The sequence below is a fragment of the Lissotriton vulgaris genome, chromosome 5 (genome assembly GCF_964263255.1).
Source record: "Lissotriton vulgaris chromosome 5, aLisVul1.2, whole genome shotgun sequence".
Classification (NCBI taxonomy): domain Eukaryota; kingdom Metazoa; phylum Chordata; class Amphibia; order Caudata; family Salamandridae; genus Lissotriton; species Lissotriton vulgaris.
The window spans coordinates 1,222,365,181-1,222,377,913 of NC_141693.1; the positions used below are offsets into that span (position 1 = coordinate 1,222,365,181).

The 12,733-nt window shown below is 50.6% G+C and overlaps 1 protein-coding gene across 1 annotated transcript in view; it reads left to right on the forward strand.

The window, feature by feature from the left end:
- LOC147712343 (uncharacterized) overlaps positions 1 to 12,733 on the forward strand; it is a 125,922-nt gene that overhangs the window by 49,693 nt on the left and 63,496 nt on the right. The window lies entirely within an intron of this gene.

Genomic DNA, 12,733 nt, shown 5'->3' on the forward strand with positions numbered 1-12,733 from the left:
ATGTATGATTTTTAAACATACGTTGTTTATAATGTTAATTCATTATTCTTAATGTAGGGAGTTTCTACAGCATATGAATATTTTGTCCTGATGATGGTCTACAAGACGACTGCTCCTTAGACCGAAACGTCGACACCATCATCATCTCCGGAAACGTGGCATTGGCACAAATTTACAACCACTTTTTTATTAATAAATTTTGGTTGTTTTTCTGTATCCACTTGGAGTTGATGTCTTTATTGTTTATCTCTGTTTATGACTTTTTGCTTGAATTAATTTGTTTGCATTTATCTCCCTAAGTTTGTGTAAGTAAATATACATTTTCTGAATATATTGCTAACATCCTGTGCTAGCGCCAAGGAGAACACTTGTACTGCTGCAAGCAGTGATTTTAAAACTGTTGTGTCCCGTTGTTCTGCATCTCTTTTTAATTTTTGTTTCTCCTACGCCTTACCTACACGCTGACTCCCCGGTCCACCGCAGCATTGTGCTGTTTGTTGTGGAGGGAGGTAATCGCGTCCTCACTTCCTGGTCTAGCCACGCTGGGCGGCCATCTTTGGTGGGTGACGCTCTAGTCTTTGTCCTCCCCCCTGACTATTTAGGGCTCAGCGCGCTCGCGCACTCTGTTGATTGCTAACATCCTGTGCTAGCGCCAAGGAGAACACTTGTACTGCTGCAAGCAGTGATTTTAAAACTGTTGTGTCGCGTTGTTCTGCATCTCTTTTTAATTTCTGTTTCTCCTACGCCTTACCTACACGCTGACTCCCCGGTCCACCGCAGCATTGTGCTGTTTGTTGTGGAAGGAGGTAATCACGTCCTCACTTCCTGGTCTAGCCACGCTGGGCGGCCATCTTTGGTGGGTGACGCTCTAGTCTTTGTCCCCCCCCCTGACTATTTAGGGCTCAGCGCGCTCGCGCACTCTGTTGATTGCTAACATCCTGTGCTAGCGCCAAGGAGAACACTTGTACTGCTGCAAGCAGGGATTTTAAAACTGTTGTGTCGCGTTGTTCTGCATCTCTTTTTAATTTCTGTTTCTCCTACGACTTACCTACACGCTGACTCCCCGGTCCACCGCAGCATTGTGCTGTTTGTTGTGGAGGGAGGTAATCGCGTCCTCACTTCCTGGTCTAGCCACGCTGGGCGGCCATCTTTGGTGGGTGACGCTCTAGTCTTTGTCCTCCCCCCTGACTATTTAGGGCTCAGCGCGCTCGCGCACTCTGTTGATTGCTAACATCCTGTGCTAGCGCCAAGGAGAACACTTGTACTGCTGCAAGCAGTGATTTTAAAACTGTTGTGTCGCCTTGTTCTGCATCTCTTTTTAATTTCTGTTTCTCCTACGCCTTACCTACACGCTGACTCCCCGGTCCACCGCAGCATTGTGCTGTTTGTTGTGGAGGGAGGTAATCGCATCCTCACTTCCTGGTCTAGCCACGCTGGGCGGCCGTCTTTGGTGGGTGGCGCTCTAGTCTTTGTCCTCCCCCCTGACTATTTAGGGCTCAGCGCGCTCGCGCACTCTGTTGATTGCTAACATCCTGTGCTAGCGCCTAAGAGAACACTTGTACTGCTGCAAGCAGTGATTTTAAAACTGTTGTGTCGCGTTGTTCTGCATCTCTTTTTAATTTCTGTTTCTCCTATGCCTTACCTACACGCTGACTCCCCGGTCCACCGCAGCATTGTGCTGTTTGTTGTGGAGGGAGGTAATCGCGTCCTCACTTCCTGGTCTAGCCACGCTGGGCGGCCATCTTTGATGGGTGACGCTCTAGTCTTTGTCCTCCCCCCTGACTATTTAGGGCTCAGCGCGCTCGCGCACTCTGTTGATTGCTAACATCCTGTGCTAGCGCCAAGGAGAACACTTGTACTGCTGCAAGCAGTGATTTTAAAACTGTTGTGTCGCGTTGTTCTGCATCTCTTTTTAATTTCTGTTTCTCCTACGCCTTACCTACACGCTGACTCCCCGGTCCACCGCAGCATTGTGCTGTTTGCTGTGGAAGGAGGTAATCACGTCCTCACTTCCTGGTCTAGCCACACTGGGTGGCCATCTTTGGTGGGTGACGCTCTAGTCTTTGTCCCCCCCCCTGACTATTTAGGGCTCAGCGCGCTCGCGCACTCTGTTGATTGCTAACATCCTGTGCTAGCGCCAAGGAGAACACTTGTACTGCTGCAAGCAGGGATTTTAAAACTGTTGTGTCGCGTTGTTCTGCATCTCTTTTTAATTTCTGTTTCTCCTACGCCTTACCTACACGCTGACTCCCCGGTCCACCGCAGCATTGTGCTGTTTGTTGTGGAGGGAGGTAATCGCGTCCTCACTTCCTGGTCTAGCCACGCTGGGCGGCCATCTTTAGTGGGTGACGCTCTAGTCTTTGTATTCCCCCCAATCTATTTATACCTCGGCTCCCTAGCGCAGCGGTGACGCGCAGCGGAAGCGCCGAAGAGGCGCCAAAGAGAAGCCAGTCTGCGCCAGTCCGCGTCCAGACGCGTCCTGCGTGTCCTGGCCCAGGACTAACATCATGGCAGGGACTTTCTCTTACAACTCCTCTTCGCTTCTCTCCCTACGACCCTCCACCAAGTCGTCTTGTTACCATTCATTCCTCCCAACCAACGCTAAGTATCATTGCAAGGTCTGTGATTGGCGCCCCCTTCCTTCACTCAGCTGTCATTTGTCCTTCGGACAAAAATGGAGAATGTTTTTCCTTAACTGTCGGTCTTTACCGAAACACTTCACCGAACTGTACATGCTGATTGAAGAACTTAACCCCGATGCTCTGTTTTTAACTGAAACTTGGCTCCAGTTAGACAAAGACCCTACTGCAGCATGGGTCACTCCCCAAGGATACACACTTAAAAGATCGGACCGCCAGACTAGGAGAGGTGGTGGATTGGCTTTTATATATAGGGACAGCTATAAGTGCCGCGTTACTCCAACCACCACACCAGTTTGCAGTTTGTGAGAGTCTCCACTTCTCGTTAGAACTTTCTCCCACGGCCACCTTCTCGGGCATCCTAGCATACCGCCCACCTGGCCCCCTCAATAACTTCATCACCAAGATAACAGATCTTGCTGCAAACGTCGTTTTGACCTCACCCAATCTTACTTTGCTCGGTGACCTTAACCTATATCTAGACGACCCCCACAACTCAACGGTTAACAATCTCCGCTCCAACTTGCAAGCCATGGATTTATGCCAGAAGGGCTTCCATGCAACGCATAACAAAGGTCATCTTCTTGATCACATTTACAGTAACATAGATAACCTCATGGTGGAGACTCCGATTCCACTACCCTGGACCGACCATTTTTTAATTCCCTTCACTTGGTGTACTAATCCCCCCCCCCCCCCCCTCTCATAACCTCACCAAGCATCGAGGTAGGAAATGGCCCTCTCTTCCTTTGCCTGACTGGGAAGCCGCCCTTGCCAGAGATCCACCTGAGAAGGCAACCAATCCCAGTATGGCCACTAATAACTTTAACAACTGGATTTCCAGCACCCTTGACCAGGTCGTTCCCAAACATGCCTGTAAATCTATAAGAAGACCTAAAGTTGCCCCATGGTATACACCTGCCCTCAGACTTAGGAAATTAGCCTGCCGTAAACTTGAGAGAGCCTGGAGGCAGGACTATTCTCAACTCAGAAAAGCTGAGTATAGGGCTGCCATAAAACTCTATAAAACGGAGATAAAGGCGGCACAAGTTCTTTTTTATGAAGGGAAAATCAATGCGGCGGCGAATGCCCCCAGGGAAATCTTCAAAATCGCTAAATCCCTTATCTCGCCCCCTGCTGAGCGTCCCTCTGTCGAAGGCGCCCAAAACCGCTGTAATGATCTGGCCGTCTTTTTCTCTCAAAAGATTCAGGCCATATACTCCTCATTTAATAACACCAAGGATGATTCGGAATCCCTCACCACCCATGACCCCTTTGTCCCTTGTAAGCTGGACGAAATCCCACTCCTTGACACCCCTGGACTAGACAAACTGATCCCTAAGATCACCTCCGGCTCTCCCTACGACCCAGCACCTCCTCAGACCCTCATCAAGGTCATGGACGTCATTCGTCCGGTCATCTTAGACGTTCTTAACACTTCCATCTCTTCCAAATCTGTTCCACCATCTTGGAAGTGTGCGATGGTGAAGGCCTTGTTAAAAAAGCCAACCTCGACCAGAGCAATCTGGCAAACTATCGCCCTATCTCTCTTCTTCCGTGGCTGAGCAAATTGCTTGAGAGGCACGTGAATAACACCTTAATGGACTACTTAGAGTCCAATAGCCTGCTGCGTGCCTCTCAGACAGGGTTCCGTCCTCAGCACGGAACCGAAACCGCCCTCCTTGCGGTAACGGAAGAAGCAAGAGCCGTTCTGGACCGGGGAGGAAAAGTCGCCATCATTCTATTAGACCTCAGCGCCGCGTTCGACACGGTTAACCATGCCACGCTATTACACCGACTGGCGGGCATGGGCGTGTCGGGCGCGGCCCTAGAATGGCTGACATCCTTCCTGGATGAGCGATTCTTTCAGGTCTTCGAGGGTGAGGCGGTGTCTCCCAAACACCCACTTAGGTGCGGGGTCCCCCAGGGCTCCTCCCTAAGTCCTACCCTTTTCAATGCCTACATGGAACCTCTAGACAAGATAGTCCATCCCTTTGGTGTGCGTATTGTCACCTACGCGGACGATACCCAATTGGTGGTCTCTTTAGACCACTCTGAGGGATCGTCCCCCACCTTAGGCCCCTGTCTAGAGGCTGTTGCCAGATGGATGCAATCTTCCTGTCTGAAACTCAATGGGGAGAAGACAGACATCATCCTACTGGGCAACCCTTTCCCCTCTGCCCTTGCATCCATCTGGCCACCATGTTTAGGCCCGTCTCCCGTCCCTAAGTCCCAGATAAAGAGCCTTGGGATCTGGCTCGACAAAGCACTTGACTTCTCGGTCCAGGCTACCAAGACGGCCGCCACCTGTTTTGAGCTAATGAGGATGTTGCGGAAGGTGCTCCCTCTGCTCCCATTCCAGGTGAGGAGGGTCTTGGTCCAGGCCCTGATACTCTCCCGCCTGGACTATGGGAATGCTCTTTATATGGGAGTCCCGACCTCCGTCACTCAGAAGCTCCAAGTCACACAAAACAGTGCGGCTCGCCTACTCTACAACATCCCCCGCTGGCAGTCAGCTAAGAACGCCCTAAAGGAACTTCACTGGCTCCCAGTGGCGGCAAGAGTGCAATTTAAGGCTATGTGTATTTTACACAAATCGTTCCACCGAACGGGCCCCGCAATTCTACACCCTATGGTTACGCCATACGTCCCGTCCCGTTCACTTCGCTCTTGCACCCTTCAGCTGGCAACGTCCATCAAAGTCAAGAAAGCCCGCTGGGGAGGCCGCTCCTTCTCCCATTCGGCGGCTAGACTCTGGAACTCCCTCCCGCTTTCTCTTCGAGAAAACAGCAACCATATGTCTTTTAGGAAAGCCCTGAAAACGCACTTGTTTGCCAATACCTGCTGAACTACCCTGAGCCCGCACTAAGCAATCATTCACAAGCGCTGCGAGGCCTCCGGGTAGCTACGCGCTATACAAGTGCAAGTTTTCATTTCATTTCATTTCATTATTTTCTTTCTCTGTGTTCACTCCTTACCTTCCATGAATTCACTTTTGAGTATGTACTAAGACTGTTATCCTGTGGATACATTTGAGTGTGTTATGTTTGTACAACTCACAAATTAGATCAACTATCTCTTTAAATAAGTCCCTTGTAGCATCCTTTGACTTCAAAAATACAGAATACAGCACCATCTGTGGTGGCAGTGGGAGTGATACAAATAGAGATGAGTAGAAATTGCCATTCTAAATCAGTCATCAGCTAACTTGGCCAGTATATGAGCAGTGTAAGGGCCCCAAATGTCTTGTGGCCTCGAGGCCGATGGCAGTCCCTCATGATAACATGTTAACTGATCGCGGCAGTATGCCAGGTCCTGCAACCAAAGCTTAACTTCAGGTGCCCGTCTCCCACCCCAACACATAGCCACCCTGCGCGTGGCCAAATGCAGGGACAGTACTACCAATTTGCGCGCCCCGGCCGGTATGCAAGACACGATCCCCAGTAAACATTCCCTTGGGTCACAAGCAATGGGAACAGCCGTCATCTCGGACAACTCTTCAGTCACTCCCATCCAAAACGCAGATATACGATTGCAAGCCGAGGCCAAATGCACAAAATCGTCACCATCTATCCTGAATCGCATGCAGCAAGCAGAGTCTCGCAGCCCATATTTATGCAGTTGCGCAGGAGTGTAGTACCACTGATGAAGGAAGATAGTGTATAAGTTTGAAATTGCCATTAATAGCAAAACTGCCAGTCATGGCGCAGCATTCAGCCCATTCGTCATCTGTCAAGGGCGACGAAAGACAGTCATCGCATTTACCTCTAGAGGTCAAACTCGCATCTCCTTCATCCATCTGCGAAGCATGGTACAACTGGGAAACCAGTTTCGTACGAGTGTTCGTCATATACAGCAGTTGCAATACCCCCAAGGCGACTGGTTCTTCAGGAAAGGTCGGATAAGAACTGCGCATCGCAGCTCGCAGCCTGGCATAAGTGAAAGTGGCCATAGTGACATTTCCCCGGGGTCTAAAAAGCCTTGTAGCGTGAGTAAAGTACCCGCGGGTAATACATCCCCCATAAACTGCAGCCCAGTAGTGTGCAATAGTTGAAGCGCCCCAATTCACTCGACACCGAGATAGCGGCATGATGCAGTAGGGGCATGGCAGGTGCGTACAGTGGCAGCCGCCTGCACGTCTCCCTAGTTCATTCCAAGCTCTAGCTGTACATTGCACTGTGTCCACTTCACCCTTCTCGTATACTGAGTGTGGGTTTACAATCATGGCTTTAAGAGGCAACGGATGGACGGCACCGGCCCAACCGCCACATGCGGTGTGTATGACGGCGCCGAGATCCAGTAGGACGCAAAATGCGCTGGGCACACAGATAATACAGACGCATGTCTGGAATCGAAAACCTGCTCAGTTCGTAAGGTTTGGTCAACGTGTCCCATCCCACCCGCGGTTTCTTACCCCCCCAGGCCAGCGTGATCAACAGAGATCGAAGTGAATTAAAAAAACGGGTCGTCAGAGCTATCGGAATATTAACAAATAAATATAAAAACTTAGGCAACACCGCCATCTTAATCCGAGCAACCCGGTCAGCGAATGACAAGGGCAAGCGCGTCCAACGGGCCACCTGGTCCTCAAGCTTAGATAGTGCCACCCCATAGTTAGCCCGAATTACTTCTTGGAAGTCCCTAAGGATCCAGACCCCCAAGTACCGAAAAGGGTCTGTGGCCAAGCCAACGGGAACTCCAACTCAAATAATTTAGTACCATCCGTTAGCGGTAAGATTACGGATTTGTCCCAATTAATAGCGAGGCCTGAAAACCATTCAAATCAGACATACTCGTTGATCACCCCCTCCAAATATCTGTCCAGTTCCTGGACGTACAAGAGGATATCATCAGCGTACATTGACACTGCCAATGGTCTGTGATGAAAATGAAGCGCCGAGTCAGCATGCCATTGCCTCAGTATACACGCCAACGGTTCCAAGATAAGGGCAAATAGCAGGGGCGAGAGTGGGCACCCCTGCCGAATGCCTCTCTGGATGGAAAAGGCAGCCGACACCCGCCCATTAACCCTCACCCGAGCCACCGGAGCCATATAAAGCAGCTTGATCCAAGCCGTAAAAAGAAAATGTACTCCCATCCGGTAAAGCACTGCGATCATGTAGCGCCAAGCTATGGAATCAAATGCTATGGCAGCATCTAATAGAACCGCTGCCGCCGCTAGATCGGGGGTGAACAAATGTAGCACCGCAAAAAAGTGCCCGCAGATTGGGTGCCATGGAGCGCGTGGGAACAAACCCCGATTGGTCCGGTAAGACCATAACAGGAAGCAACAGGCGTAAGCGTGTCGCCAGGACCTTGGCGAGTATTTTTACGTCGGTGTTCATAAGTGAAAGTGGTCGATATAATTCACATTTATCTAGTGACTTGCCGGATTCGGTAAAGCCACAATGAGCGCCTCTCGTAACGTTGTCGGTAGCTGTCCCTGATCCAGTGCCTCAGTAAACATTGTCGTCAGGTGGGGCAAGATCGAATCAACATATTCTTTATAGAATTCAGACTGGAGACCATCAGTGCCCACCGCCTTCTTGTTCGGTAGTGCAGCGATTGCGTCCCTAAGTTCCCCCTCTGTTATATGGTGCATTAAAAAAATGTTGCTCAACCTTCGACAACCAGACCAAGCCCACATCGTCCAGGTATAGTGCTATCTCGTCTTCACTAGCGGTCGCCCGGCGCTCATACATTTGTTTGTAGAATTGAACGAAGTGATCCAAAATGCCATCAGCATCAGTCACGGCTCTATCTGCCAACCCACGCCCCGGCCGCCCCCCTTCGCCATAATATCGGGCCCTGGTCCGTTTAGGCAAGTGTTTCACCTCCTGTTCCGCTAGCTCATTATATTCATTCACTTTTAATCGTATATTAGCCAGAGTATGAAATATGAAAGAGTAGCCTTTCATATTGACGTTCCAGCCCCATTATTTCGCGCTCCAGTCTACCCATGGAGGGTATACACCTGTTACAACGCATTTGTTACAACGCACTACCATTACAACGCGACTTTTACAACGCATACCATTACAACGCATTGCGCTGGGGGGCGCTCTAGGATAGGGAATAGGTTTAATTTACTATCCAACACCTTCCCTAGGGTCCACGGGGACTGGAGTTAGAATAGTAAATTATACTTACCACTATCCAGCACCTCAAAGCGCTATGCGTTGTAATGGTATGCGTTGTAATGGTCGCGTTGTAATAGTAGGTAGTTGTAACGGTATGCGTTGTAACATGGTACATCCCCCATGGAGTCCCTCAATGATTTAAGCACTCAACACTGCATACCTATACACACCCCACGTATGGTTACTTTGAACGCCTCCCAAATTGTGCCCATATCGTCTACTGAACCGACGTTCGTCTCAAAGTAACTCGCTATCACTTCACGCAGGCCCTCACGAAACACCTGGTCTAGGAGCGCCGCAGGTTGCAATTTCCACAAGAACGGCGCAGGCGCATGCGTTGGCAGAACCATTTCCAGCATTACAGGCGCATGATCAGACAACGTGTGAGGTGGATGCGCCATCCTCGACACCCATCCACTTACATCCTTGGTCGACAGCCAATAGTCCAAGCGGCACCAGGTATCATGCGCATAGATGTAACAGGTCCCCTCCTTCTCACCAGGGTGCCTCAAACACCATACATCCACTAAGCCAAGCTCAAGCATACCATCTCGCACTGCCTTCACCGCCTTTTTGTCCGGAAGCAATCGACCGGCCTTCCGATCCATTTCAGGCTCCACAGTTACATTTAAATCCCCCCACATACAATAGCAGATGATGGCAACGCATAATCCTTGTTCCATAGATTGATATAAAACTCAGGGTCGTCCACATTCGGCCCATAGACATTGACCATTGTAATCAGGGTGCCACAGAGTTTACCTTGCAAGATAATGTACCTACCCTCTTTATCAATTTCCTCATACATGCTCACAAAGGGAACGTTCTTCTTAATCAACAGCATGACTCCCCGAGCGTATGACGAATATGTAGAGGCAAGACGGACGCCCGCCCACTGTTTAGCCACAGCATCAGCAGCATGCCCCTTGAGATGCGTTTCTTGCAAAAACGCCACCTGAACGTTATGCCTATTTAAATATGCTAGTACCTGTCTGGTCTTTTGCGGCCTATTCAACCCCCGTACGTTCCATGTAAGCCAATTAATCTTGTCCCCTTTATCCATGAGAATCACAGATTTGCAACATGTGACATATACGGAGATAACACTTCTGCAACAGATAGTAATAGATCTGAGAAACACACACTACATAGCTGCACCTAGCAACAACCACCCGGTCCCAAACAACTAATAGCAAACAAACCCACAGCCCATCACCCCACCACACCCACCCGCCTCCCACTTTAGCGAACCCAACCTGCCAAAGCCATTCCCATCCCACTCCAGCCCTCCCCCACAGTCAACATTTAGCAAAGTTCGGGGTACACCATTCGGGGGGGGGGCGCAGACACGTAAGCCTCCCATTCACCAGGAGGTGACCAAGCATCAATAGTATAACATCCAAATTATACAACATAATTCAGGCTCCCTGTAACAAATTAAAGCGGCTCAGAAAGCCACCCGGAGGAATGTCCCAGGCCCTATTCCCATCCCGGAAAAGTGTAAAATGTACATAACACCAGGCGTAAGTTGCAGCCCAACTTCACACAACAAATGCAAGGAACCAAGAGTAAGGAGGAAGTGGGAGGGCAGCTCGAGCACTCCAGATCACAATTCCGTGTACATTAGTTATCTTGCTCGCTCAACCCACTCCCAGCCTCCAAATAGCACAGAAGTATAGTACGCAACAGTACATTGTAATCAGCTAATCAGTCCACAATGTTCTCCAAGGTTACACCAATACACTTAGCTCTCCTCATCCACCAGGTTCTCTTCCGCATGACCGCCAGCAGAGTCTCTCTTTCGACGTTTCAGCTTTTTAGCATACTCCATTGCGGCCTTTAGGGAAGTAAAGATCTTGTTATCAGTAGCTACGCCAATGCGAATCCGGGCCGGATACAGCATGGCGTAAGGAACCTCTTCCTTGCGAAGAAATTGGTTCACATTGCTGAATTCACGCCGTGCAGCCTGAACTGCGACAGTGAAGTCTGAAAAGAAGGCAAGTCGGTTCCCTTGATACTCAATAGTCCCACCTCAAGATGACTTCCCTGTCCCTATAATTCAGTATACGTGCTATTATAGGGCGTTGAGGCGCACCCGGCACCGGCACCGGCCTCGCAGCTAAAGAGCGATGAGAGCGCTCTACAATAAACATGTGGGACAGCTGATCAGTACCAAAAATATCCACTATGAGATGCTCCATGAATTCTTCCATTTTGCCCACATTCGTGGACTCCGGCAGCCCATGACGCGGATGTTATTGCGCCGGGACCGCGCCTCCAAATCCTCATTTTTCGCCAGAATAAGTGAGAGGACACGTTCCATGTTAAGCGCCTTATCTGAGACCGTCGTTAGGCCATCCTCCGTGCCTGACACCCTCTGTTCCACCTCTCCCATACGCATGTTCTGGCGCTCCAATTGGGTGGACATATGATCTAGTCTGTGGTCGACCGCAGCCATAGTGCCCTCAATGGATTGCAGTGTTTTCTGCATGGCAGTTAACGTGGCCTCCAATGTCGGGGAGCTACCTGCCACCGCCGTGTTCTCTTTTGCTGACGCTGTCTACTGCGAGGAGGCAGGCTGTCTCCGTGCATCAAACGACAGTTTTGTCTGACTTCTATCTGTGTGGCCCATTATAGTACACCCAGCAGGAGGGGGCAAGGTGCCAAAGAGAAGAGAAAGCAAAGTTATAGTGGTCCCCTAGGCCCACCGATTTCGCCGTGTGATTGCTGGTCCACACTATGTCAGTTACACTGCCAATGGGGCAAAATAGCACAAGCAGACGTGTTAGGCGTCTTATTAATCCTCTGCTACTATACAATCACCAACATAAATGTACTTAAATAGCAGGCACTCCATCTGGCAAGCATATAGTCTCAGGCGTAGTTACCCCACAGATATGCACAGGCCGATCTCAGCCCCACTTGCAGATGTCCCAGTAGAGCGCAATCCTGAAAGTCAGCAGCCCGCCGCGGCCACGAGAGACCGGGGATACGCGGCCTACCTCCAACGCGCCTCAGCGTCCAAGGCTTGTCGCCTCCACCACAAAGTTGCATGTGCAACGTCCCAGACACTGGACGCCGCCCGCTCAGTCCTCCGCCACTCGCTCCCCCTGCACCAACCACAGCTTGCAGGACCGCGGCCCAGATCCCGGCCCGGTCCGCCTCCCCGACCCTGGTCGCCCCTAGGCCCCCAGCCCCACTCACCGCAGCCAGCAACAGGGAGAATAGTCAGGGGTCCACCGCAGCCAGAAACAGCTCTGTGGCACAGCAGGCAGGCACCGCCGCGCAGGGCACCGGATAGCCTCTCCGCACCCGGCCGGCACCGGGCGCTCAGGGGGTCCGCTCACCACCGCAGAGCCTCCGCGATTATAATGACTCCTTTGGCAATAGTAGATGCAACAGTGGATTCACCAGCAGGGAGTCAGGGCATTGCAGCCGCCCGTCCCGGAGCTCCGCTCAGCCCGCCATTTTAGAGAAGCCTCGTGTTCTCTCGATCAGGTCAGGAATGTCTGTTCACAACGCCTGCAAACCGCCCCGCACCACTCCTCAGTACATCAGCTGAGTCTCGCCATCAATAAGGTGGGAATTAGCAACTGGATGCAGCAGATATTTGGCGGATGTTGGCTCGGTCAGGCAGAGCCTCACAAAGGTGCGGCCATCTTGCCGTGCGCCCTCTAGCGCCCCCCCCCCTCTTCTGCTATATTTAATGAGTAATACTTATGTATTCACAATGGAGTATTTCATGATTTGCACATTGGTGTGCCTGAAACAAATTGTGAAATTCTCAGATGATCCATCCCATGATCCCATAATAAAACTGCTGAGTCGAGCTAGTACCTGAAGATGCAATATGGTGTACAACAACCAAGAGACAGAACTACATTTTGTGGTTTTTGAATCTTTTTCGGAAGGAGCGCTCAGAGTCTCAATAACCAAGTAGGAGCGTGACATTGT